Genomic DNA, 24,909 nt, shown 5'->3' with positions numbered 1-24,909 from the left:
CAGCAGCTCTGGAAGAGCTCGGCCCGGCTGGAAACGAGGCCTGCCTCCGGGAGTTCACAACGGGATGTCCAAAGGGAGGTTGCAGCCTGGTTGTTGATGTGCCCCGAGCTTCACTCCACTCCCTTCCCAAGGGGAGGTGTATCATCAGGCATCATTTGCAGGGAGCAGAAACCATTCTAGATATTTTAATCAGATGAGCATTATTTCAAGGAATTTTGTACTTAGAAAGTTTTGGAAAGGCTGGAGGAGTATATCGCAGGCCAGGCCTCCAGAAGTGAGTTTGGGAACGGGACCACTGAATAGGCCTCCAGGGGAGCTGCTGCTCTGGTTGCTACCTAGAGGGGAGGGGTCAGGAGACCAGCATGGAGCTCCAGCACTGCTGACATCAACATCTCACCACCAGAGCTGTGACCCAGAGATAAGGAAACCTCTGTCACCACTGACACAACTGCCCCTCGATGTCCATGAGCACAATGGTTGGACGCGGATCATGGACACAGAAAAGCCATCTCCATCTGCCAGCCTTGCGTGCATTGGAAAGCTTCCTCCCCCCACCCGCCTTCTCCGTTCTGCCTTTCAAATCCTCTTCAAGTGCCATCCATCGGCAGCACCTTTTCTGCATCCAGAACCTAACTGCAAGAGAGTCTGAAAATGATCATTTTCAATTTCGCGGTGCAGGAAAGCACACCAGAAAAGAGGCTGGGACTGATGCTAGGGACCAATTCACCAGGTCTGTCAGAGAAGGGAGGACTGGAGGGTGGCAGGGGGCTAATTCCCCTTCCCTCAGGTCAAGAGAGAAGGGCTTCAGGGACACTCCTCAGAAAGCTAGAATAAGTCCTCTGTGGATTAGCAGGGAGCAGGGGGACGGATTCTGACCCCTGCCTGGGAAACTAAAAGTGGGAGCTGTTCTGACTGCAGGAGCAAAGAGGGTTTTGGTACTGTGTTGTGACTGGCCCGTTTTCTCAGAGTTTGGGATGCAAAAGGAAGAAAGTAAAAGGAAGCCTGAGGGTTTGCAGTGACCATAATGGCCCACCCTGGAGCGAGAGCTGGTGTGGAATCAAGCACTCAGTCTGTGCAAGGGGGCTGTCGCGGGGGAGAAGGGACTGCACGGAAGCGGCGGGAGGCCAGCCCTGGAATTCTTAAGGGTTAAGGAAAGAGCCACAAGCGTTGAGCAGGAGGACAGCGTAGCAACTGTATGAAGAAGGTCTCCCAAGAATTGACAAACATTTCCCCAACAGAAGGAATCGGATTCACACACTGCCGGGCCCGAGAGTGCGCTGAAGGCTCATGCCAGCTTCACGCGAGTACACGTGGTCCTGCTTCCTGGATTCTCCTCTCTCCCCCTATTCATGGGAAAGAAACTGAGCACAGGAGAGGAAGGGGAGGAAACACAAGTGATAAAAGTGAGTGCTGTGGACTGAACTGTGTCCCCCCAGATTGACATATTGAGGCCCCAACCCCCAATGTAGCTGAATTTGAGATGGGGCTTTAAGGAAATAATTAAGGTTAAACGAGGTCATAAGGGTGGAGTCCTGATCCAATACGATTAGTGCCCTTATAAGAGACCCTAAAGAGACCTCTCTCTCTCCACCCTGTGAGGACACAGCAAGGAAGCAATTTTCTGCAAGCCAGGAAGACAGTCCTCACCAGGATCTGGGCTGGCCAGCACCTTGATCTTGGACTTCCCAGCCTACAGAACCGTGAGAAACAAATGTGTGTTGTTTGAACCACCAGGTCTCTGGCATTCTGTTATAGCAGCCTGAGCTGACTAACGCACGGAGAAGCCAGTCAAGCCCCTCCTCTGTCTTAAACTCACGAGCTGGAGGGATGGGAGACTCAATTTTAAACCAAACCTAGAGTTTCAAGCATTATATAAAGCTGGATATTTTTCTGACAGGAGTGAGATGATAACTTGTTACTTTCATTCCCAGAGAGTGAACAGAAACTGCATGGGATTGTTTCACATTCCTTCCAGGGACTGGAGAAGAACTGGCCCAGAGCGGATTTAAGAAGATGGTCGGGACAGAAGAAAGCTGCTTGAGGAGTCCATCCCAAGAACTGTTCTCGTTCAACACACCCACGATAGATCAGCCTCCAAAATCAGTACATCACAGGAGAGATAAGCCACATATCCTTAAGGAGATGGAATGACTCCAGGCCCCTTACAAATGACTGTGTCTGGCTGAGCGGGCCAGTCAGAACTGGACCTGCTCGCCATGGAAACAAAGACAAAGCAGAGTGGGGGGCAGGCTGAGGGTGGTGACACCTATGCAAGTTCCACCCAGGGGGTGGTACTCTCCGTCCAACAGCCTGAAGTGTTTCCATTTCCATGGCACACTGTCCCTCTGGTGGTGAGAGGGCATTCACCTCGCAGTAGAGAGATGCTCCTTAGGATTGATTCATTGCCAATGTCGTGATAACATCCTCACCTTTGGGTAAATTGGCTCCCCACGGAACAAGTTGAGAGAGAGAGAAGGAGAGAGAGAAAGTGGGAGGAGGGGAAGATTAAGACTATATCAGCTTTACAGTTGTATTTCTTACTGGATATGAACAGAATGGACACACTGGTGATTCTGGCTATGCTTGAACTTGCCACGGCTCTGGGTGCGGGGGGGGATGCGCCACGTTGCTGATATAAGCCTTCTCGTCTTCTGGATGACTTGACAATTCACAGTAAATTCACGGATTGGCATCCTGGTTTGTGCTTATCAGTTCCTGTGAGCTTGGTTCAGATGAGTCTGCCCCTGAGGGAGGAGTCCGTTCTGTGTCCGCCAAATATCAACCAATCATCAAGCAATGGATGGATAAGATTTCTAGTGGGAAGACTGATACCCAACTCCTAGCAAATTATCAAGGTGAATACTTTATCGTGAGTCTGCAGGCAACTAGCTGGCAGTACTTCTTGAGACATGTGTTATCAGAAGCCTTTCCATTTCCAAATGCCTATAGAGACAGGGAGAGGTCAAGTGTGTGAGCGCTGCAGGAATCCGTGCGGGCACAGCATTTAAGTGAGAGTTAGTGAATGCACCACAACCTAATTTCCACCATTGTTCATGGTGATTTGGTTGTTGCTTCAAATGTTTGCCAAGCACAGGGGCATACAACTTCTTACCTTCACACATTAAATGGTTTTTGGTAATGACAGGTCACTGCCACAGGTGTGCACACAGAGCCCAGTGCTGACCTGTGCGGAATAACAGTTGTGTTGGTAGCCTGACAGGGAAGTGTAATTTCACCCCAGCTACTGAAAGCCCCAACAGGGGCGTCTGTCCATCAGCCACTTCAGGTCTGGTTTCTTCAGCCGCTGGCCCTTTGCCCGAGTGGGATAATTCCCCTTACTAAAATAGCACAGCCCTGAAGAGGCCACATGATGCTTGACGGGCGAGGACACATGGCAAATGTTCCTGACCTACCAACAAGCAGCCAGGATAGGCTGATGCTCCCTTTGCAAGAGGAGGCCCGATCTGACGAGTAACAGAGGACCCAGATTTTGATGAAAAAATTTGACCCTGATAAAATATGTGGCCTTGTTCCCACTTGTCTTTAAATCTTTTAATTGACTGAGCAAAGTGAAAACAACCTTTCATGTTTAACAGTCAGCATTTCAAACGTGTCTGTTTATTTAGTGTTAGATTTTGAAGACATTGACCAACACTGTCACAATTTGGTATGCCCACTAAAGGAACTCAACCTACACTTTCAAGTCTATTTGTAGTTTATGTCCCTCAGTGGCCAAGCAGGCAAATGGCACCAAAGGACAATGCAGGGTGTTTGGACCCTCTCTGCCACATGATGCTAGAGTTTTCCCAGAAGTGAATAAATGCATGACCAAGTAGGATGGGCTCATGGGTTCAAAAGTCAATAAAGCTAAAGATAAAAACTTAGCAAAGTTGAAATAAAAAAAAAAACAATTCTCTAGTTTACGTGCCATAAGATTTACCCACTGCAAGTGTTGTTATTTTTAACCAGTTGGCTGTTGTGCAACCATCACCACGCTCAGTTTTAGAACTTTTCTATTGCCCCAGAAAGTTCCCTTATGCCCACTTGTAGTGAATTTCCACTCTACCCTCAGCCTCAGGCACTAGTCTCATTTCTGTCTCTAAAGATTTCATATAAATGGAGTATGTATGGACTCTTCTGTACACCTCCTTTCTTTCAGTTGGCTTGATGTTTGACTATTATGACCAATACTGGGATGAAGATTCGCTAAAAGTCTTTGTGTAGCTGCTGGGTTTATTTCTCCTGCACAGCTACTTCAGAATTGCTGGGTTGTATGGTGAGTTGATGTTTAACTTGTTAAGGAACTACCCAACCCTTTCCCAAAGTGGCTGTACCATTTGACGTCCCCATCAGCAATGTGTGAAGGTTCCCATTTCTCCTCATCCTCTTCAACACTTGTTATTGTCTCCATTTTAGCCATTCTAGTGAGTGTAAAAAGGTAATTTGTTTTAATTTGCATTGCTTTGATGAGTAATGACATGAAGCACATTTTCATATGCTTCTAAAATATTTCTATATCTTCTTTGTTGAAATATCTATTTAAATCTTTTGCTCATTTTTAATTGAGTTATTTGTCTCCTTCTTACCTAGTTATAAGTGTTCTTCATAGATTCTGGACACAAGTCCTTTATTAAATACACGATTTGCAAATATTTTCTCCCAGCCTGTGACCTGCTTTTTCATTTTCTTAGTGGGGTCTTTTGAAGCACAAATGGTTTTAATTTTGATGAAGTCTGTTTATTTTATGGATTGTGTTTTAGTGTGACTGACTTTCTTCGGTTCAGCCATCACTGGTCTGTGGGAACATGCATTTTCCTCTGTCCCCTGGCTGGGCCCCCAAAGCTGCCCCTGAGGATTCCACGGCAGCAAAATAGCCACCAAGAAGCCTTCAGTTCAGGGCAGTCTCGAACAGATTGTTTCGAGAATGGATAGAAATGAGCTGCCTTGAACAAAGGGAGAGAAAACCCCTGAAACGCAGTGTGACAGATACTGTTAGAGAAACACTGCCTAAACCTCACGTTAAATAATATCAACAAGAGGGCAGAAAAGCAGGAGGGAAGAAGTGGTTAAAAATTAATGCTACTGATTCTTTCTGAGGATAATTTTAAAAAGCACAGGCCTGTGGGGGACCTTGACTCCAGGTGGCCGGGGAAGAACCGGGGGAGTTTTCTTCTGGATCCTCCTCTTGTCTCTCTTCTGGTGATGAGGGGTTGAGTGGGTTCATCGAGTGTAAAAGAGAGGAGGCAGAGCCGAGCACGCAGGCAGGAAGACACAGACAGCAATGACGGGGCAAAGCCAGAGTTCGAAAGCTCAGGCTTACATCCCAGCTCTGCCCTCACTAGCTAAGTTGCCTCGGGACACTTAACCTGGAAGTCTTTGTTCTTCCCCTTTGGAATGGGAACAGTGGTTCCACTCCAGGGGGTTGTGAAGATCAGGTGTGTGTGTAGGGGGTTGCTCATGAGTGTGCCTGCTGCACAACAGGCACCCAGGAGACTCGGCCACCAGGACCTGGAAAAGTTCTGGGGCCGAGCCTGTGTGGCTGTGGCAGGAGTGTGCTGGTGCCAGGTCCCAGAAGGCTGGGATGACACAACCGCTCACGGCAGGACTCACATCCCACTGCAACCCTAATCAGACGTTGTTCCAGGAGAGGGAGTCCCAGTGTCCTCAGCCAGCGACCATCAGGGAGGGCAATACACAAAAGACCCTCTGGGAGAAAGAAACCCCACAGGCTTTTTGTTTTTCTCTTAACTCATTAGAGGTGTGGGAGATCTTAGACTCTGGTTGGAAGATAAATGACACCGAGAACAAATGGGCGAGGAAGAGATTAGCTATAATCTAAGCACTGTCATTGAAAAAGAAAAAAGGGTAAAATACTTTCATTGAAAAAAAAAAAGAAAGAAAAAAGGGGAAGAATTTTTCTCACCAGTCAGATGAAGGGGCTGGCGTCGGCAGGCTCTGAGACTGTTTCTTGCTTGTGGCTCCGCCAGAAGAAAAGCTTTTCACAGAAGGAAGGCTGTATTTGCCAGGAGCAGAGTTTTCAGACGAGATTTTAAGGTGATCGATAAGATGGGGGAGTTATCAGAAAAATTCCCTTAAGAGGGAAGGTCTTTTGAACAAAGTAAGAAAGTAGAAATAAGGACTTCCTACCTTCAGACACAAGCCAGAACTTAAACACTCACGTGTGGAAAGCCCTGAGGACAAGTTTAATTCTGTAGCTAGAATCTCCCGTATATAGGACTTCAGAAAAAGTTGCTATTTCAGAATGTGCTGCTGGGGATCCGGTACTCTCCGACAGCAAAGTTAGACAGAGGAATTAAATTTGGAAGGACCTGGAGATTCGCAAATAGGTTCTGAGAGTCAGAGGCAACTGAGAGACAGGTGATCTAAAGGTCCTGGGCTCGGAGGAACGCCATGACCACACGTGTCGGCGTGAAATAGACTGTCCTTGAAAAGAGTATTTCCAGAGACTGGCAGTTCCCCCTCACGCTCTAGGCCTGCAGACCTGGATGCCAGCACCAAGCATCTTAAACCCACCAGGCAGAGTTTTTTGTGGCATATAGAATGGCTGTGACTGAGTTTTGAAATACGTGCTTTGATACTTAAATTTGAGATTCTATAAAAACAGAACTACTAAAATCACTCAGTCATCACACCAGTGCTGAGTCTCTCCCGTTCTTCCCTCTCTGTCTTTTCTCTGCCCGTCGCTGCTCTGCTCTCGGCCTGGAGGGCTGCCCTGTTTGGACTGCATCAGGGGCCCCTCTAGATCTGTGCTGGGACCCTGGCTAATGCCACACCTCAGCGCAGGCGTTAGGCAAGAAATGCGTTTATGAACTGTGTCAACCTCGGGTCGATGTGTGTGTGTGTGTGTGTGCACGCGAGCTTAATTGCAACAGCAGCGTGTGCTGATTTTGAGAAATTTCCAAGTGTATCAAATTATACGGAGGAAAAATTAAGAACCGCCTTTTCCTTTTGAATGAGAAGTTCCTAAAGGGACATCAGAATATCTTACCTGGCTTTATTTCATAACTATCTAAACTCTCTCTCTGCGCAGCCTCCGAGGAGTGGTGCCCACAGAACGTGGCCGTAGGCTCAGTGGGGGGATGCTAGTGTCGAGAGGCTGACTCTGACCAATACCCTCTCTCCAAGGTTCGCAGCCGCTCACTCTCTGCTCTCTCTTCTTTCCAGTGAAAAATATTTAGTTATGAAAATCTGGATGATCGTAACCTCAGAGGAGTTCAGAAAGCATTAGGTAGGAACCCTCTTCCCTTCTGAACAATGTAAAGCTATTTTTGAATGAAAGAAATACTTTTCTTACAAAAGTAGTAAGTTATTATTGTGAAAACCTTAAGCAAAAAAAGGTAAAATAAAATGTAAAGATGCCTCATTTCCCTCTCAATCTTTATTCCCAAACCACCCCAATCCCACACTCTGGGGTAACCATTGCTTAAACATATTTTAAAAAGGGCTGAACAAGCAGAACAAATTTTCTTCAGATATTTTTAAGATATGAAAAAAAAAGTCAGAGAAAGAGTAGCAATCTATATCTTGCCCTTTTTAGACCAGCAGAGGAATTCAATTTGTTGGGGGGAAATTAAGAGGAGATTCAGTATTACCAAGTTTTAAGAATTGAAACTTCCAGAGAGAAGTAGAGAGAGAGTGTGGTTCACACAGCATGGGAAACGGCTCACTCGAGGACGGGCAGGGCGTCAGCGGGACGGCGACAGGCCCCCAGGGTGCCAGGGCAATGAAGAAGGGAGTCTGGACATTCCATTGCTGGATGCTCAGTTTGAAGCCCTCAGGCACATTTAGTATAGAGGCAAAGGAATGGTGGGATGGACTAAAAATGGTTGGTAAGAAGGGAGTAGTAAGCAGGCAAGAGACAATGACCCCAATAGCACATTGCTGCTTTTTTAATAATCACAGATGATGTCTGTAATTAGAGGGCACGGCTAAGACAATACAGACCAGTGAGTTCTGCCCAGCAGGGTCCCTGCGAAGTCTTTCTGTGTTTGGTTTATGGTTAGAGTTGTTTGCACAGCCTGTTACTGACTTGTAACCAGGCTTCTCAGAATTTCTTTTTCTCTTTCAAAAATAGCCACATAATTTTGGAGATCATTGTGTTGGGATTAGAACCGTAAAGGCATTTGGCATGAGAAAACAGCAGAAAATAAGACCCTGCACAAGCTTTCGCAGGACTGATTACGGGCTTGAGCCCACTTAGGAAAGAGAGAAAAATCCTCCTTAAGGGGAAGTGGGAAGAAAAATGCGGAACAGAACTATAAGAAAGAGGTAGGCTGGAGCTGTTTATGTTCAGTGACTGTGTGTTATCGGTTTCTGAGTGTGGTGTGAAAAAAATTAATAGGCGATGATTGAATAGGAAGTGGTAAAGTAGAGAGAAAAGAATGAATTCTCCAAAATAGGGTGAAGTTATTTTCGTTATTGTTGTTGTTAAGCAGTTGTTATCGTTGAACTAGGTTTTTTTTTTTAAGTATAGGAATTAAGAAGATAAAAGAGTCGATATCTAGGAAGACATAACACTTGTTTTGTTATTTATTTTTTAAACTATTTTTATAGCACTTTTTCCACTAGAATATGTTGATCGTTAGGTTAAAATCTGGCTTTGAAAACTGAGCAGCCAATATTTCCCCTAGTTATCCCCTAGGTGGATGCCCACCTGCAGAGCTTCAAGACTAGAAGGAGGATGCCAGAGCCAGCATTTCTCCAAGCGGGCAGACCCTGCCGGGGCGGAGCAGAGGGAGCATTCAACAGACAGCGGCCGCAAACCTGGCGGTTTCCACCTCCAGTCCCGGGGAGCTGTTAGAACCCAAACTATCAAAATGGCAACATTTAATTGAACAGCTGTTTGCAAATCACATGCTTATTAGCTGCACGCTGAAAAAAATAAAAAGGCCTACTTGTATTTCAGTCTACTGACCATCAAGAGCCCCCGTTATGGTTAGAATTCTCTTGATTGTAAGCAAGAGCACGGTCACCTGCTAACACAGGAGAAAGACCCACACGCTGGCATGGGGAGGGTGAGGCCCCAGGCAGCTTTGGGCACTAGCTACATTCTCTCCTCTCTTCTGGGCGACTTTCTTCTTCCCTCTCTCTGCTCAGCTGGTCCAAAATGGCTTCCTCTGGACATCCTACCTTCTCTCCCTCACCCCGTCACGTTTACATGGGCTGCGTCTTCACCCTGGACTGTTTTCTCTCCCCTTCTTAGCCTGGCTGCATCCTGCCTGTGGCTTCAGTCTTCTCAGGTGCAGCCTTTTCTAGGTAGCTGCCCTCGATCCCCAAGGCTGGGGTCCCCGAGCCCACCTGTAAGCTCCCGTGTTCGCTGGTGCTAACTATGCCATCTTAGGTCTTTCCACTCTGCAGTGTAATTGCCGGACCACTTCTGCCTCTCTCCCACTGCTCTGTGAGCCCTTTGAAGGCAGGGATTGTCCCTTGTGCCCCCAGAGCTTTACACCAAGTATGGAAACATCTGTGAATGACGTGCCCTGGGTTGTGTGGTGCCCCCTGACCAGGGGCTCAATAAACACTTATTGAAGGGACGAATGAGTGAATAATTGAATCTATTGCTCATACTTCTGGATTGCACATAAACTGTTCGCATTGTCACAGCACCTCGTCTTCCCGCCTTTGTCTTCCCCATCATGGCATGCATCAGGTTTCTTGGGTCTGGAGTCTAAGTCCAGAGTTTTTAGTGCAAATCAGTACAGGTCTAGCACTAAGTAAAATGGTACTGAAACTGATGGAGAGGGGCTCTGACTCACCTCTTGTCTTGGATTCCCTGACTGAGAATTCCAGAAAGAGCACACCTGCAGAGACATGGCTCCAGATGAGTGGGCTTGTCCATGTCCAGGAGACAAAGTCTACTTTGGATATCAAATGACTGAACTGGTTGGTACCCCTCTTGAAAACTTCCATTCCCCACTGGAGAAATTCATAGTGTGTAAAGAGAATAATGGCTTGTGATTTGTATTTTTTCATCTTAAGAATTTTACCTAACGATGTACACCTGAAATTTATACAGTGTTATAAACCAGTGTTACTGCAATAAAAAAGTAAATAAAATAAAATTTTAAAAATATTCTTAAAAACAATTGCTCATGCATTCTAGAAGCTTTTCTTAACTTTTTTCTTAAGCATTAAATTTGACTACCTTCACTGTGTGTCCCTGTTTTGTATGTGCCGTGAAGATTTTACACCCACAGCAATTTTGGCTTTGTTGTGTTATCTTCCTATCTCTGATCCCCGGCTTCCCGTGGTGGCTTTGTGTTTAATAAAGACAACTGCTTTCTTGAAAAAAACAAAACAAAAAAGAGTTTCCCCAAGAGGCACTTTTGTGTTCATCTTCTCACCAGGCTCATATGCTCTTGTTCTGGGTCTTTAGCTAGACTGCAGAAATTGGTTTTAATGTTTCTGATTTGTTGTCGTCAAGGTCTGTCAACACCACGTATGAGCCGTATCTACAATGTAAAGATGGTCTATTTACAGTTACATGCTCCTCCGGGAGTCCATTACTACCCAGTTCAATCCAGACCCATGCCACCTGTAACGGGAGGGTGAAAAGTGGGTTTGAACCTGAAGTATTTCACGGTCTAGTGTAAGTAACCCTATGTGAGCTCTTTCCCATAAGCACGACTTCTAACTGCTGAGTTACAGGTGTCATATTCCCAGTGGGGCTTTTGTGAATTCTTGAGATATCAACATCAAGAAAAGTCATGTTCTGCTTCTGATTGGAAGCAGAAGAAGATAACTACATTTCTTTGATGAGAAAGTGGGGTTTCCCTCCCAAAGCTCATGGGGAAATTTTTGGCTTACATGACTTTGCTGCCACAACCATGGAAGTCAGAATGCCCTTAGGTACGAGAAACCCATTCCCAGTTGTCAAACTCTGTACCAACTCATGGATTAATTTCTCTCTTGGCTGGTTTCAGTGCCCTTGTCCATAGTTATGTTTCTCTCTCAAGCATCCTTTATTCAAAATAAATAAGTACAAAAAACTCTCCATGGTAGGCGCAGGGGCATTCCTTATGCATGAGCACAAGAGTTCCCAAGAAGCAAATGAGGGGCTGAGATGGGAGGGTCAGTCCCCATTAAAAATGGCCACTTCAACAGCAGACTCTGCTGTATGTAACTGCGCAGAACTTCACTTTTGTTATAGGAAGCCATATGGATGTCCATTAAATATTTTGTTTCGTGAATGTCAACTCCAGCTTTTGGTTTCTGGGACGTTTTGGAGTAGGCAGAAGCTGAAAGGAGGTGGTTTACAAGTAAATTATTTCCTTCTGCAGTATAAATAGCCCAACTTATGGTGTGTTGGCTGATGGCCATACCCAGTTGGAAAGGTCCAAGCCAAGTTTTGTTCTTTCCTGGGCTGAGATTTTTTCAGAATCACATTTAGGAGCAACTGCATCCTCTCCTTACTAAGACTCAAGCTATTGCAGGAGGAGTAGAAAAAGAGGAAGCTTGTCTGTCAGCAGGGTCACCAAACATTCCATTCCAAGAGGCCAACTGGCACTTGGTCAGCCATTCAGAGTTGAAAGGCCGCAGGACACCTGGATCAGGTGCTTCCTTCCTCACCTTACTAGTACGGGAGCCACGCACTCGGACAGCATCCCACGTGGACTGGCCGGTCAACCTCCCAAACGCCCCTGCAAATCACACTTCAGGCATCAGGTGGTGCCAAGGATAGTTTGTCTAGGCAAAAATATCTGCCCCACTTTCCAGTCTCTGGTGCCTAAAATGCCATCTGTGAAGATTTTTATCTTTGTATCAAAGAACTGAGTTCACAAGGCAGGGGTCGGGGGTTGTGTCACGGTGGCAAGCCACTTCACCTATTTGAGCCCCAGTTTCTCATCCATAAAATCTGATCAATAATGCCATCTTTCAGGTTGCTGTGATGATTAAATGAGATATTGGTTGCTTTCAAACTTTGGTGCATCTGAAAATTATCTTTGACGTTTGTTAAAAATGTAGATTCTCAGACTTCCTTCAGAAGATAATGTATATTAACTTACCTCGTAAATGTAAAGAGTTGTACCTATGTAAGCAGTTGCTGTTGCCATCCCGGCCATTCCTGGAGGGGCTACCACTTTGAGTGGCAATCAGCCTGTTACACAGCAGGAAAGGGAGTGAGTGAGGGAGACTGACATTCACTGAATATCCGACAAGGTCCAGGCCCAGGACATACTTTATGTTACTTAGTTATATGCGGTAGGCCTTAGTGGTCCCATTTTACAGATGAGGAAGTTGAGGCTAAGAGAAGTGAAGATTCTTGCTCAGCATCAAACATCAGGCTCTGTGAAGTTGCTTTACTGCCTCCCCCGCCTGACAGCCTGAGCTCTTCGCGCTCCACTAGAATGGATCGATGTGGATCCTACACGACCGTGGCCAAGACCAGGCTTTAGAAGGGGAAAGATACAAATACGGCAACCTCAGAGGGTGGTTTCCAGACCAGCATCTTTAGCAGCACCCTGGGAACTTATCAGAAATGCAAGCCTTGGGGCCAGCCCTGTGGCCGAGTGGTTGAGTTCGTGCGCTCTGCTTCGGCGGCCCAGGGTTTCGCGGGTTCAGATCCTGTGCGCGGACGTGGCACCGCTCGTCAAGCCACTATGAGGTGGTGTCCCACATGCCACAACTGGGGGGACCCACGGCTGAGGATACACAACTATGTACTGGGGGGCTTTGGGAGAAAAAGGAAAAATAAAATCTTAAAAAAAAAAAAGAAAAAGAAAGAAATGCAAGCCTTGGGCCCCACCCCAGATTTCTGGATCAGAAAATGCGGGAAGTGGGGTCCAAAAATCTGGGCTTTAACAAGCTCAGCAGGGACTCCAATGCACGCTCACATCTGACAGCCTCGATTACGGACCCGAGGCACTGAGTGCGAGTGTGAGTGTGAGTGTGTGCTGTGGGGAGGACCCTGGAGGGGGAGGGCAGCGGCGGCAGTGTTCCCAAGGATCTGCTGGCATCTGGGCTGTTCACTCGCTTCACTTAGGGGACTGGAGACCTAGGGGGAGGCCAGCAAGGAAACTTCAACCAGACATCTGATGCTCTCAGAGGAACGGGAGTGGACATCGGAATGCTCTCACGAGGAACGGGAGTGGACATCGGAATGTCCTCACGAGGAACGGGAGTGGACATCGGAATGTCCTCACGAGGAACGGGAGTGGACATCGGAATGCTCTCACGAGGAACGGGAGTGGACATCAGAATGTCCCCACGAGGAACGGGAGTGGACATCAGACTGTTCTCATGAGGAACGGGAGTGGACATCGGAATGTTCCCATGAGGAACGGGAGTGGACATCAGACTGTTCTCATGAGGAACGGGAGTGGACATCGGAATGTTCCCATGAGGAACGGGAGTGGACATCAGACTGTTCTCATGAGGAACGGGAGTGGACATCGGAATGCTCTCACGAGGAACGGGAGTGGACATCAGAATGTTCCCATGAGGAACGGGAGTGGACATCAGACTGTTCTCACGAGGAACGGGAGTGGACATCAGAATGTCCTCATGAGGAACGGGAGTGGACATCAGAATGTCCTCATGAGGAACGGGAGTGGAAAACATGCGTTAAAACACTGCTCCCCTTTCCTTCTGCCTTTGGCCTCCCTTCCCGCATCCTCCACCCAGAAAACACTATGGGGCCATCGTTGGAAGCATCATGCTGCCTTTCAAAGCCAAAAAATTTCCCCTCCAAAGTTTTATTGAGATTAAAAAAAGAGTGAATGGAAATCGATAACCAAGTGAAGGAGGCTTAGAAGAGAATTAGAAAACAAACATCCTTAGGCACGGAACGGCCACAATGAAATTCCGGAACCAACTGTGTCAGGCCATGAATGTAAATTAACCATAGGCATGTAATAGACTTCAGGAAATGGCTAAATGTGGCAGAAATGGACTCTTTCATTTAGTTTCTCAATATTTTTAAAATGTGATTTTTGAACAAGCAAATATATTCACATGGCTCTAAATTTAAAAATTCCAAAGGGCCCACAACGGAAAATCTGTCTCCTGCCCTCTCCTCCCACCACCCAGCAACTTCACCACAGGCCACCAAGGCCATCAGTTTATCACAAATCTTTGTAAGATAGTTTACGCATTTAAATATTTTTCCATGAATTTCAGGATAATATATAGTCTTCTGCACCTCATTTTTTAAAATCTAATAATATACCTTTTAAACCATTAAAAATATATTTTATATTAACGTATGAGCCAGAATTATCAGTATGACTTCCAAAAGAGTATTCCCCAAATAAAGAGCATTTCAGTGCGACTTGCCCTTCCATGGACCGTCGCTGTGTTCATGTCTGCTCCATCGTGTCTGACTGTCGCCCCATCGCCATCTCCTGCTGTTCACGAGGCAGCAGGACAGGAGCTGGTGTCCCTGTGGACACACCTGGGCCAGGTGGGGCAGGTATTGACCTTTGCAGGTCCAGAAACGCCCCTTTATGTCACCAGGACTTGTTCCAGCTCAGTGGAGCTCTCAGAGAAAATTTATAAATTGTCCATTTTAAACAAGACTCAAGAGAGTCAAGTAGACTCGTGTTGGCTGGCGTGTCCCCTCTCTCCTCGAGGTGCATCTGTGCAGGACACCAGGTCCCTGTCTGGAGCCCCTGCGTAGCGGACTCAGAGCCGGAGGCATCAGTTGGTGGGCTCCCGGCTTCTGATAGCGAGCTGCTTATAGCTTTGCTAAGGAAACTCTTCGTTTTACAGCTATTTTTTTCTTGTGTAGTTATTACTTGTGCGAGCGCTTTAGTCTGGTTGTCACACTCATTTCTCACACAAAGCTGAGGTCTTATCCGTATGTTACGGATGAAGAAACTGAGGGTGAGCGTGGTTGAACAAGCGGCCCAAGGTCACAGAGAACTCCTAACTAGTCCTCTCCACTCGTGCTTTGTGATCTGCGGGCAAATCCTCCAATCAAAGCATTCACTCTTCTCACAGACCAAAGAACCTCTTGGTCACTGTTCTCTTTATCCATCCCTGTCCTAAGGACACACCTATTTCTCCAGCCAGCGTTTAGGCATGGCCCGCATCATTGGCTCTTGGGTACTAGAGATGTGGGTGTGAAGGGGCTCCCAGCTGGTGCCCTCATTTAGGGGTGAGAAAAGACGTGTAAACTGAGATTTATAGGGCAGGATGCCTTCATGGAGACTAGGTGTACCAAACTCGACCGAGGCTGTCAGGAAATGGCTACAAGGCTAACATTTATCGAGTACTAACCGCATGCCAGGAACTGCTCTAGTTTTTATGCTTATTTAATCATCTCAACCATCCCCTGAGGGAGGGACGATTATTATGCCGTCTTGCTGGTGAGAAAACGGTCACAAAGACGTTATGTAACTGGCCCCGATCGCACGCAGTCAGGGTAAGCTCAGCACCTCCACTATGTGGTTTTTTGGGTTCAATTCGGAAGGCAACATATCTGAGTTTTGTGACACCTCACGATGACTCTAAGAGCTAACTGTGTTGTTCTAGCGAATGTCTGATAATGTGTAGTAGGGTAGTGTCTGTGGAGAAAGAACGAAGGATGAAGGTACCCAGGGAGACTGCTCAGATTTGTAACAGTGTGATCTGCTCAGCCTTGATGGGGAGGCTGTGGGGAGGAGAGTTGACTGGGGATAGACAAAAGTCATTTTCAAAACAGGCAACTCACCCCATTTAGGGTGCGGTCCCGTTGTGCCTGGAGTAACTTTTTGCTCCCTGCACTGGTCACCCCGCCTTTCCACTGGGAAAAGCCCTGCTTAGCAGTTGGCCAAAGCCTCTGCCCCCAGCCAGCCAGCGTGCTCTCCAGTGTGTGAAAGCTGTCACGAGGGAAACTAGCATGGATGACTCAGCTTGACCCATCGCGGCCGCCAGAAAAATAACCCTGCCAAGACTCACACGTCCTGATTTCCCAGTGTCATTTATCCAAAGAGCAGTATCATCTCATTGATCCTGGAGGAATCCCCTCCAGGGAGGGGATTTCACAGAAGCGCCCAAGTGTGCACGATGAGCAAGAATCCAGATTTCACGTGGGTGGGACCTGTGTGGAAAGAGGACTCCAGAGGTGTTTCAGAAATGGGTTGGTCTGGAGTGAATGTGGCCTGGGCAGGGAAGACAGAACTGGTCTATCCTGGGAGGAGGTTTAAGATCTGCTCCGAGAGAGGGACTGAGGAGGGGTTGTGGAAGGGAGTCAGGACAGTAGCAGCCCCTTGGGCAGTTGTCACCCTCGGAGAACTGGCCCCTAAACGCATGCATGGGCCCCCGACTGCCATGTCTGAATCACAGGACCCTATTCTTTCTTGGCCACAGCTGACTGCTCCAGGGGACTCCTGCCCCAAACAGAGCAATCAGATTTATCTCTGAGCAATTTGGAAGTTGGAACGGAGAGGCTCAGATGGGAGGAGCCCATGCTGCTGAGTGAGGGCACTGGCCCGGAACTGTCACCAAGACTAATGGCTGGGTCTGCCTGGTCCACCCTCCCTCAGGCTGGTTGTTCAGCAATTCCGGGGACTTCTTATTTATTTATTTACTTACTTACTTATGTTTAAGTTAGCTAGGGTTGACTTCTGTGCTTTGGGATCGGAAGAGCCTTCTCTCAGCCTGTCAGGAAGCTGGCAAACACCTCTTCACCTTCAGGGCCGTCTTCCAATTTCTCCTAAGTAAGATGGACAGCTGAATTAGCTGCAGATTAAGCTCCACTGAAGTCTGAGACTGCTTAAGGGTGGAACCAAGAAACGGGGCCTCCCTCTCTGTTTCTCTCTCTCTGTCTCTCAAATCATTAAAGTTATATCTCGGTGGGGCCAGCAGTGGTGTAGTGGTTAAGTTCACATGCTCCGCTTTGGCAGCCTGAAGTTCATGGGTTCGGATCCCAGGTGTGAAACTACACGCTGCTCATCAAGCCATGCTGTGGTGGCATCCCACATGCAAAATAGAGTAAGATTGGCACAGATGTTACCTCAGCAACAATCTTCCTCAAGCAAAAAGAGGAAAATTGGCAACAGATGTTGGCTTACGGCCAATCTTCCTCATCCCAACCCCCCAAAAAAGTCTATCTCAGGATTAAGGTCCAGTTGTGATAGACTCCAACCAGGGGTGGCTGACAGCCTGCCATCTGAGGATGGCTAAGGTTTCTAGAGCATATTGGTTTCTAAGCCAGACGTATTGCATTGGAATAGCTGCAGAATATCTAGGCTCCAGGAACAGGCATTTTAAGCGGGATCTCTCACGAAGTCTCAGGTGATTGTTTGATAGATTATGTATGTGTCAGTGACCTTGGGTAATTGCAGATCTACTAACAGCTTTACCAAGCATTGGCTCACTCTCTTAGTTTCCTGGGCTACCTAAACAAATTACCACAACCAGGTGGCTTAAAATGACACAATGTCTTCTCCCACTGTTCTGAAGGCAGAAGTCCAAAATCCCTGTGTCAGCTGGCCATGCCCCCACTGAAGACAAAGGAAGAGCCCTCCTGCCTCCCACAGTCTCCAGCAGTGGCCAGAAGTCCTTAGTGTTCCATGGCTTGCAGCTGTGTCACCCCAATCGCAGTCTCCACTGTCACATGGCATCCTCCCTGTGTGTCTGTGTCCTTATTTCCCTCTTCTTATAAAGACACCAGCCATTGGATTAGGGCCCACTCTAGTGGACTATGACCTCATCTTGACTTGATTACATCTGTAAAGACCCTATTTCCAAATATGGTCACATTCGCAGGCACTGGGGGTTGGGACTTGAACATATCTTCTTGGGGGACGCATTTAACCCACAACACTTCCCGTTGGACATTTATGTTGTTTATAATTTGTTCCAGATGAGAATGCTGCCATGAACATTCTTTCCTATAATCTTTGATGTCGTCTTCTCCCGTGGTTTCTCTGCGATGTTTCTCTGTTTCTCTGTGATGGACCACTACAAGTCAGTGGTGGGTGGGATGGAGTATCAGTTGGAGTCCAATCAGGAAAACAAAAAACACTCATGAGTTGTTGTAACAATATAGAATTCATGTGGAAAACTGATTGCATGGGTTCTGACGGCTATGGGGTCATCAGGGGAAGCGAGGTAGTACAGACTTGAGGGGTAAGGGCACTACACCCCTTGATCACCCCATGGAATCCAGGACCACGACAGGCCTTCTGGGTAGGAGTTGGATCCCCAGTGGTAGTTTTCAGAGGCACACCCCAAGGGAGAAAGAGGACCTGCCTCTCCTCCGGTCCCCGGAAACACACGAAGCACAGAGATCAGCCCCTGCGAAGCAGAGCAGACAGGGCTGGCAGAGGAGTAACCTGAGGGCAAAGGGATCGAGACCAGCACAGATGCATGTATTGAAGGGTTTGCTTAAAAAGCTGAATGCTTTCCAGACAGCGTCTACCAATGTGCACTCTCACAATAACAAATGAGGGCCTGACTCATTACACGGTTGCTGGTATTGAGTATTTAAATTTAACGAGTAGTGTTTTCCTCTAATTTCAAAGGAAATACATATACATTGTAAGAAGTTTGGAAACCACAAAAGCAAACAGAAAGTTATTAAAACCCCCTCTAACTTTACCACTCAGTGACGACCGCTGTTACTGATGCGGCGTCGGCGAGACAAGGAGTCGAAAGAAAGATTTCTTGGACTCCCAAGTTCTGGCAGTAGTGCTCTTTTATTCAGAGAATAGCATGGAATAGCATGGGGACAGGACCCATGGGCAGGAAGAGCTGCAGCGTGGGGACAGGACCCATGGGCAGTGAAGGGCTGTCAGCATGGGGACAGGACCCATGGGCAGGAAGAGCTGCAATGTATTGAGGGTAGGACTAAATTTATAAGGCATGGATATGTGAGTTATTTCTTTACAAGACAAAGGAAAGATCGTGAAAAAAATCATTAAAACAGTCTCAGTGCAGCTGGGGTCTGGGTATTGGGTGGTCCTATAACTTTAGATAAGAATTAGGTCGGATCGGGTCAGGATGTCCTGTGCTTCCTGGAGGATGATGGAGATGGGTACGTGGGGCAGGACGCCCTGGGTTTCTCTCCCTGGGGCGGCCTTGATCCTCACCATTACCAAGTTCCTCACACACATCAATGAGTGCTCAAGAAACATTCTAGAAGATGGGTGGAATTAGGTGTTAATGCCCTATTACGTGCAAAGTGAGAGTTGCTGTAGACAAGGCTGTGTCCATTTTATTTCTGAATGTTGCAGCTTCTCCTTGAGATTTGACCTCCTGAATTCTTGACCTGGCATCACTGTTAAAACATACAGCACAATGCAACTCAAATATCCCCCAAGGAATCCTGCAGATTCTGCCTTCTGACCCCCCACCATGGTGATGTGGCTTGCTGGATGCAGTCAGAGGACCTCTTCCTCTCAGCTGGAGATCCTCAAGTCCAGCTCAGTGCAACGCTCATCATAGGTGTTCTGTATATAAATCCATGTGTGTGCGTTTAATGACGAAGAACGGGTACACACGCACTCTCTTTGGGATCAACCACATCAGCACAGTCAGCGTTATATAAATTCCGAAGGAAGATAGGAACAACTTTCTCACAGAATAACATCAAAAAATCACTGCCCCGGCAGTGTTCTCAGAATGGAGGAGACTCATCTCTGTCCAAAAAGATTTCAAATAAAGCAATCCATGAACACGTCCAGGATTCGGACCAAAAGACAATGTCGCCTTCCGTAAACAAAAACCTATCAGAGCTGCAGACAGGAGGCAGTGTGCTCACATTCGTTGGCAGACGGAGGCCGAGCTGGCAGTGTGCGCCCCGCCCCTGGCCCCAGGCTCACAGCATCGCAGGCTCTGACAGATCAAAGGCAGTCTGCCTTCAAGGTCCCATCGCTGGACTCTGCTCTGTACTTTACTTGCTGACATTATTGAAGTGATGACAGAAAGACCTCCGGGCGCCATAAAGGCTATGAGGCATTTTGCAGCTTTGTGGAACCCTTTAAATAATTTCCAGACACTCATTACTAAAAGAGACAGGCCCAGTCCCCCGAGATGCTTGGTGCCATGTCAGTCAAAGCTGAGTTCTGAAGGAAGGCAGGCGAAGGATGCTTTCTAGTGTGAGGTCTAACCCAGCTATTTCATAGGAGCCCAGAGAACAAGTCCTGCAGAGGGAACCAGAATCGAGGCACGTGGTTGCACAGGTGTGGCTGTCCCAAAGTGGGAGTAGGGAAGCAAGAGCCATTGGTACCTCCGACACACTTGGCTTCTCTTGTCTGGGGTTTTCATGGGATCAAGTTCATCTTCCTTAAGTGGCCCAGGGCTAGCAGCTGCTCAAAAGTAGTTTTTCCTTCCTTCCATTTTAAGCCAAACTGTTCAATGGGAAGCATCGGTGATTGATCTCTAGGCTAAGAGGCCCCAGTGTCAACTGGAAGTCCTGGGACATTTCTAAGCCAGTTTCCTGTGCTCCTTGCTCCTCTTGTCACCAGCATCTCTGCAGTTGACTGACACTCCCAGAAGAAGGGGCTACAGCTCCTTGTCCTTGCTCTGCCTCACTTGAACATCACCGCATGCCACCACACCAAAGATTTTTAAGAACTAAAAGAATGTAAGAAGAGTTCCTTTTTACAAAGAAGACAGTCTTAGACAAGGCAAGCCATTCTTTCCACAAATATTCACTGAGAACTTATCCTGTTGCAGGTGTTGCTCTTAGGGCTGGCAGCACAGCAGTGAACAGAACAAAATTTCCCACACTCGTGGGCTTATGACCTAGTAGGGCGAGACGGACAACAAGCAAACAAACACAGGGTACATTCGACGGCAGTAAGGGCTGTGGGTAGACTGAGCATGGTAAGACCAGACAAAGGAGATGGAGTGAGATGTTTTAAATAGGGTGGCCAGGAAGGCCTCTCCGATAAAGGACGTTTGAGCAGAGACCAAAAGAAAGGAGGAGGGTAAGCCATGGGCTATCTGGAAAAAGAACATTCTAGACAGAGGAAACAGCAAGTGTGAAGGCAGGAATCCAGATTGGACATGGCTCTTTCGAGGAGTGGCAAGGAGGCCAGGGACACTGGGACACGCTGCCCCTGGGGGCATTTGAGAGAGTTCATCAGATTCATGGTGTGTTTTGAAGGTAGAGCTTTCAAGATTTGCCAATGGATAGGAGAGTAGAGGATTAATAGGTTGGAGGAGGTGGAAGGAAATCGAGAGTTTTTGGATATATTAGTTTGAGATATATCTTAGACATTCAAGTGGAAATGTAGACAAAGCAGTTGACTATAGAGGCCTGGAATTCAGAGGCAATACTAATTTGGGTACTGTAGGTAAATAGGGGATACTTAAAACCATAAGATTCAATGGAAGCATCCAGAGATGGAGGGCAGACATCCAGAATGGAGGGGCCCCCAGGACTGAGCTCGGAGCGTGCCAACATCAAGGGGTCGAGGAGATGAGAGAGCTTCAGCAGGGAGAAGAGAAGGAGCTGCAGGTGACGGGGGAAGAGAGAGGTATCCGGGTGGGTGCCAAGGGAGGAAGCGTCAAGAAGGCGGTTATGATGGGCTCTGTCGAATGGGAGGGAGAGGAGGAGGAGGCCAGAGGAGGGGGCAACACGGAGGTGGGTGGTGACTTTGACAGTGGTGTTTCCATGGTGTGTGGGGAGGACTCAAGAGAAAAGGGAGGTAGTGATGCCGAGACAGCAGGAAACAATTTGCTGTAATTGGGAACAGAAGATGGGGCAGAAGCTGGAAAAGACATGAGGCTGAGGGAGTGTTTCTCTATCCTGGGAAGTAAAAGTGCTACTTTTTCTTTTAAGTAGAGTTCATTTATTTATTTGTTACACAAGGAAGATGTTTATTGTAGCCACATTCAAAAATACAGATAAGAAAACAGGGAGAATAAATTTATTGAAGAGACCTTTAATCCTACTGGGAAGACCTATAACCTCTGTAAACATTTGGACTTCTAGACTTTTCTCCATGCTGTGCAAGCTGCTCAGTAACTAACTTTTTAAGCTTCACAATATAATCTGAATATCTTTTTATGTCAATGAACATTTACATCTTCATTACTAGGTGTCTTCATAATACTCCATTTATTTGGATATACCTAGATTTGCTTAGTCAATCCTCTATCATTAAATATTTAAATTGTTTTCATCTTTAGCTATTAAAAAATACTTCTTTGTACTTATATCTTTGTGTCTGTCCAATGATTTTCTTAGAACTGCTAGATCTATGCACATTTTGAAAAGATGGTATATAGTAGACAATTTTAATGTCCTGTATATATTTTCTAACAGTATAGACAGGAGATCTCCAGGGCCACTGTAGAACTGAAAATTCAAAGCCTGCAAGTTTTTTTTCTTTTTTTTTTTAAACCTGAATCACCAGGGAGTTTCTTTTTTTTTTTTTTTTAAAGGTATGCTTTTTTTGATGAGGAAGATTGGCCATGAGCTAACATCTGTTGCCAATCTTCCTCTTTTTTTTCCTCCCCAAAGTCCCAGTACACAGTTGTATATCCTAGTTGTAAGTCATTCTGTTTCTTCTATGTGGGATGCCACCACAGCATGGCTAGATGAGCAGTGTGTAGGTCTGCACCCAGGATCCAAACCAGTGAACCTTGGGTGGCCAAAGTGGAGTGTGCAAACTTAACCACTTGGCCATGGGGCCAGCCCCTGAAAGACACCAAGTTTTTAAATTCAGAAATTAAAGTGAAACCAAAGGTCACAAGGTTTTAATAGCAGGAACCTTGAAGAAATGAGAAAGTTTGACGTATGGGCATAAGGCTTTGAGAATGAATCTTTCATAAAAATGCGGATAAGAGAATATGTTCAAATCAGGTATTTTGAAGACTGTGAGAAAATAAAACAGAGTAAAGTTTTGTTTAAAATTGTCAAATGTATTCTTTTTTGATATTAATATCATCGCCATTTATTATATGATAGTCATGTCACTACATTGTAGCTAAATTCTGTTTTTTTTATTGAGGTCATATTGGCTTGAAATACTGTATAAATTTCAAGAGCATTAGTGGTTACCAGAGGAGAAGGGAGGGTAGGGTGAAAGGGATAAGGGGGCACATATATATGGTGACAGATCAAATATATTCTTATTCTGGGTGACGTCAGCATCATGTCAGAGTGAGTTGTTTCCTTTATCTCTTCCTTCTAAGTCACAACCAAATGGACATGCATTGATCAAAAGAGAATCCCCTGCACAGTGTAACAGGATGCCGAAGAGATCTGAGCAGCTACACATCTGGAGGTGGGTGGACTGGAGCCCCAGGAAGCAGTGGAACTAGGGGAATAGCCGCCTCCCCTCTTCCAGTGGCAGTGATCCAGGGCACAGCAGCACTCTAGGACACAGATCCTCACGCAGCAGCCAGCACGACTGTGAGTGGAGGTGATGGCAGCCTGGCCCATGTGCAAACACCTTCGGAGCAGCAGTGGCCCCACCTGCACAACATGCAGTGGAGCGGTGGCAGCAGCAGTGGTCTGACCCACACAACTATGAGCAGATGGGGTGAGAACAGAAAAAATAGCCCCTGCCCGCCCCCTCCCCGCAGTAACAGGTGGAACCTGCAACCAGAAGCATCAGCAACCACAGCAGAACCAGTGACGCTCCCCTGATGCCAGCTCCACGAGCAGTGGGGGTTGCATACAAGTCCCCAGGTCCCTGGGCCCCCACCAGTGACAGCAACACCCATGAACCCAGCACCCCTGGCGGCAGTGCAACCAGCACCCCCAGACACCCCAGGAACGGCAGCACAGGTGGTGCACAGGGCAGCAGCATCTGAGCCCACAGAGAGCCAATGGAGCAACATCAGACCCAGGTGACCCTAGAAGCAGCAGAAATGCTATCAGCCTGGTGACCTGGTGACCACTGCAGAGACCACAGTGACATATAAGCAGCAAGGCACCAGCAATCCAGAGGCACAAGTGGCACAAGGAAGGCACTGATGACACTTCTGGCAGAGGCAGTGGAGGGTGGAAAGTGCAGGGTCTTAAATACAACCAGAAACATCTCAGAGCCAAAGCAATCAAAGCCTCACCCAAATGAGAAAGGTGCTTACTACCACAAATGCTGATGGAGGATGAACTCATCAAGTGCCATGAAGAACTACAGGAACGTGGGGGAACAGAAGGGAAACAGCAACTCTCCAGAAACTAAACCGGAAGTCACAGAAGATCACAATGTAACTGACAGCGGATTCAAAACAGTCATCATAGAGAAACTCAGTGAGCTACAAGAAAACTCAGAAAGACAGTCCAATGAGCTCAGGAATAAAATTAATGAACAGAAGGAGTACTTCACCAAAGAGACTGAAGCTCTTTAAAAGAACCAAACAAATTCCGGAGATGAAGAACACAATTAACAAGATTTAAAAAAAAAAATAATAATGTAGAAGGCATTAAAAATAGAGCAGACCTTATGGAGGAGAGAATTAGTGAGCTTGAAGATAGAAACCTAGAAGTGCTTCAGGTGGAGGAGGAGGAGAGAGAACTAAGATTTTTAAAAAATGAAGAAATTCTTCAAGAAATATTTGACTGAATTAGGAAAAGTAACATAAATATTATAGATATCACAGAGGGAGAAGAGAGGGAGAAAAGAGCGAGAGCTTTTTCAAAGAAATAATAGCTGAGAATTTCCTAAACCCAGGGAAGTCACTGGACTTACAAGTACGTGAAGCTAACAGAACTCCTAATCACCTCAGTGTGAAAAGACCTTCTCTGAGGTATATGATGTTAAAACTGTCAGAAGTCAATGACAAAGAAAAAACACTAAGGGCAGCAAGAGAGAAGAAAATAACCTACAAAGGAACCCTATCAGGCTTTTTGGCAGATTCCTCAGCAGAAACCTTACAGGCTAGGAGAGAGTAGAACGATATTTTCAAAATCCTGAAAGACAAAAACTATTAGCCAAGAATACTCTATCCAGTGAAAATATCCTTCAGATATGATGGAGAAATAAAATCTTTTCCGGACAA

General features: G+C 46.6%; 1 long non-coding RNA gene across 1 annotated transcript; it reads left to right on the top strand.

The window, feature by feature from the left end:
* Nucleotides 1-2,227: 2,227 nt before the first annotated feature.
* LOC139075189 (uncharacterized) lies at nucleotides 2,228-8,920 on the top strand. The gene is made up of 5 exons (XR_011525335.1): nucleotides 2,228-2,435; nucleotides 2,713-2,855; nucleotides 4,160-4,276; nucleotides 7,186-7,249; nucleotides 8,652-8,920. It is a non-coding gene; the product is annotated as an uncharacterized lncRNA (long non-coding RNA).
* The last annotated feature ends 15,989 nt before the right edge of the window (nucleotides 8,921-24,909 follow it).

Source organism: Equus przewalskii, chromosome 13, assembly GCF_037783145.1.
Source record: "Equus przewalskii isolate Varuska chromosome 13, EquPr2, whole genome shotgun sequence".
NCBI classification, from domain to species: domain Eukaryota; kingdom Metazoa; phylum Chordata; class Mammalia; order Perissodactyla; family Equidae; genus Equus; species Equus przewalskii.
This window is presented reverse-complemented; position numbering and strand designations above follow the sequence as displayed.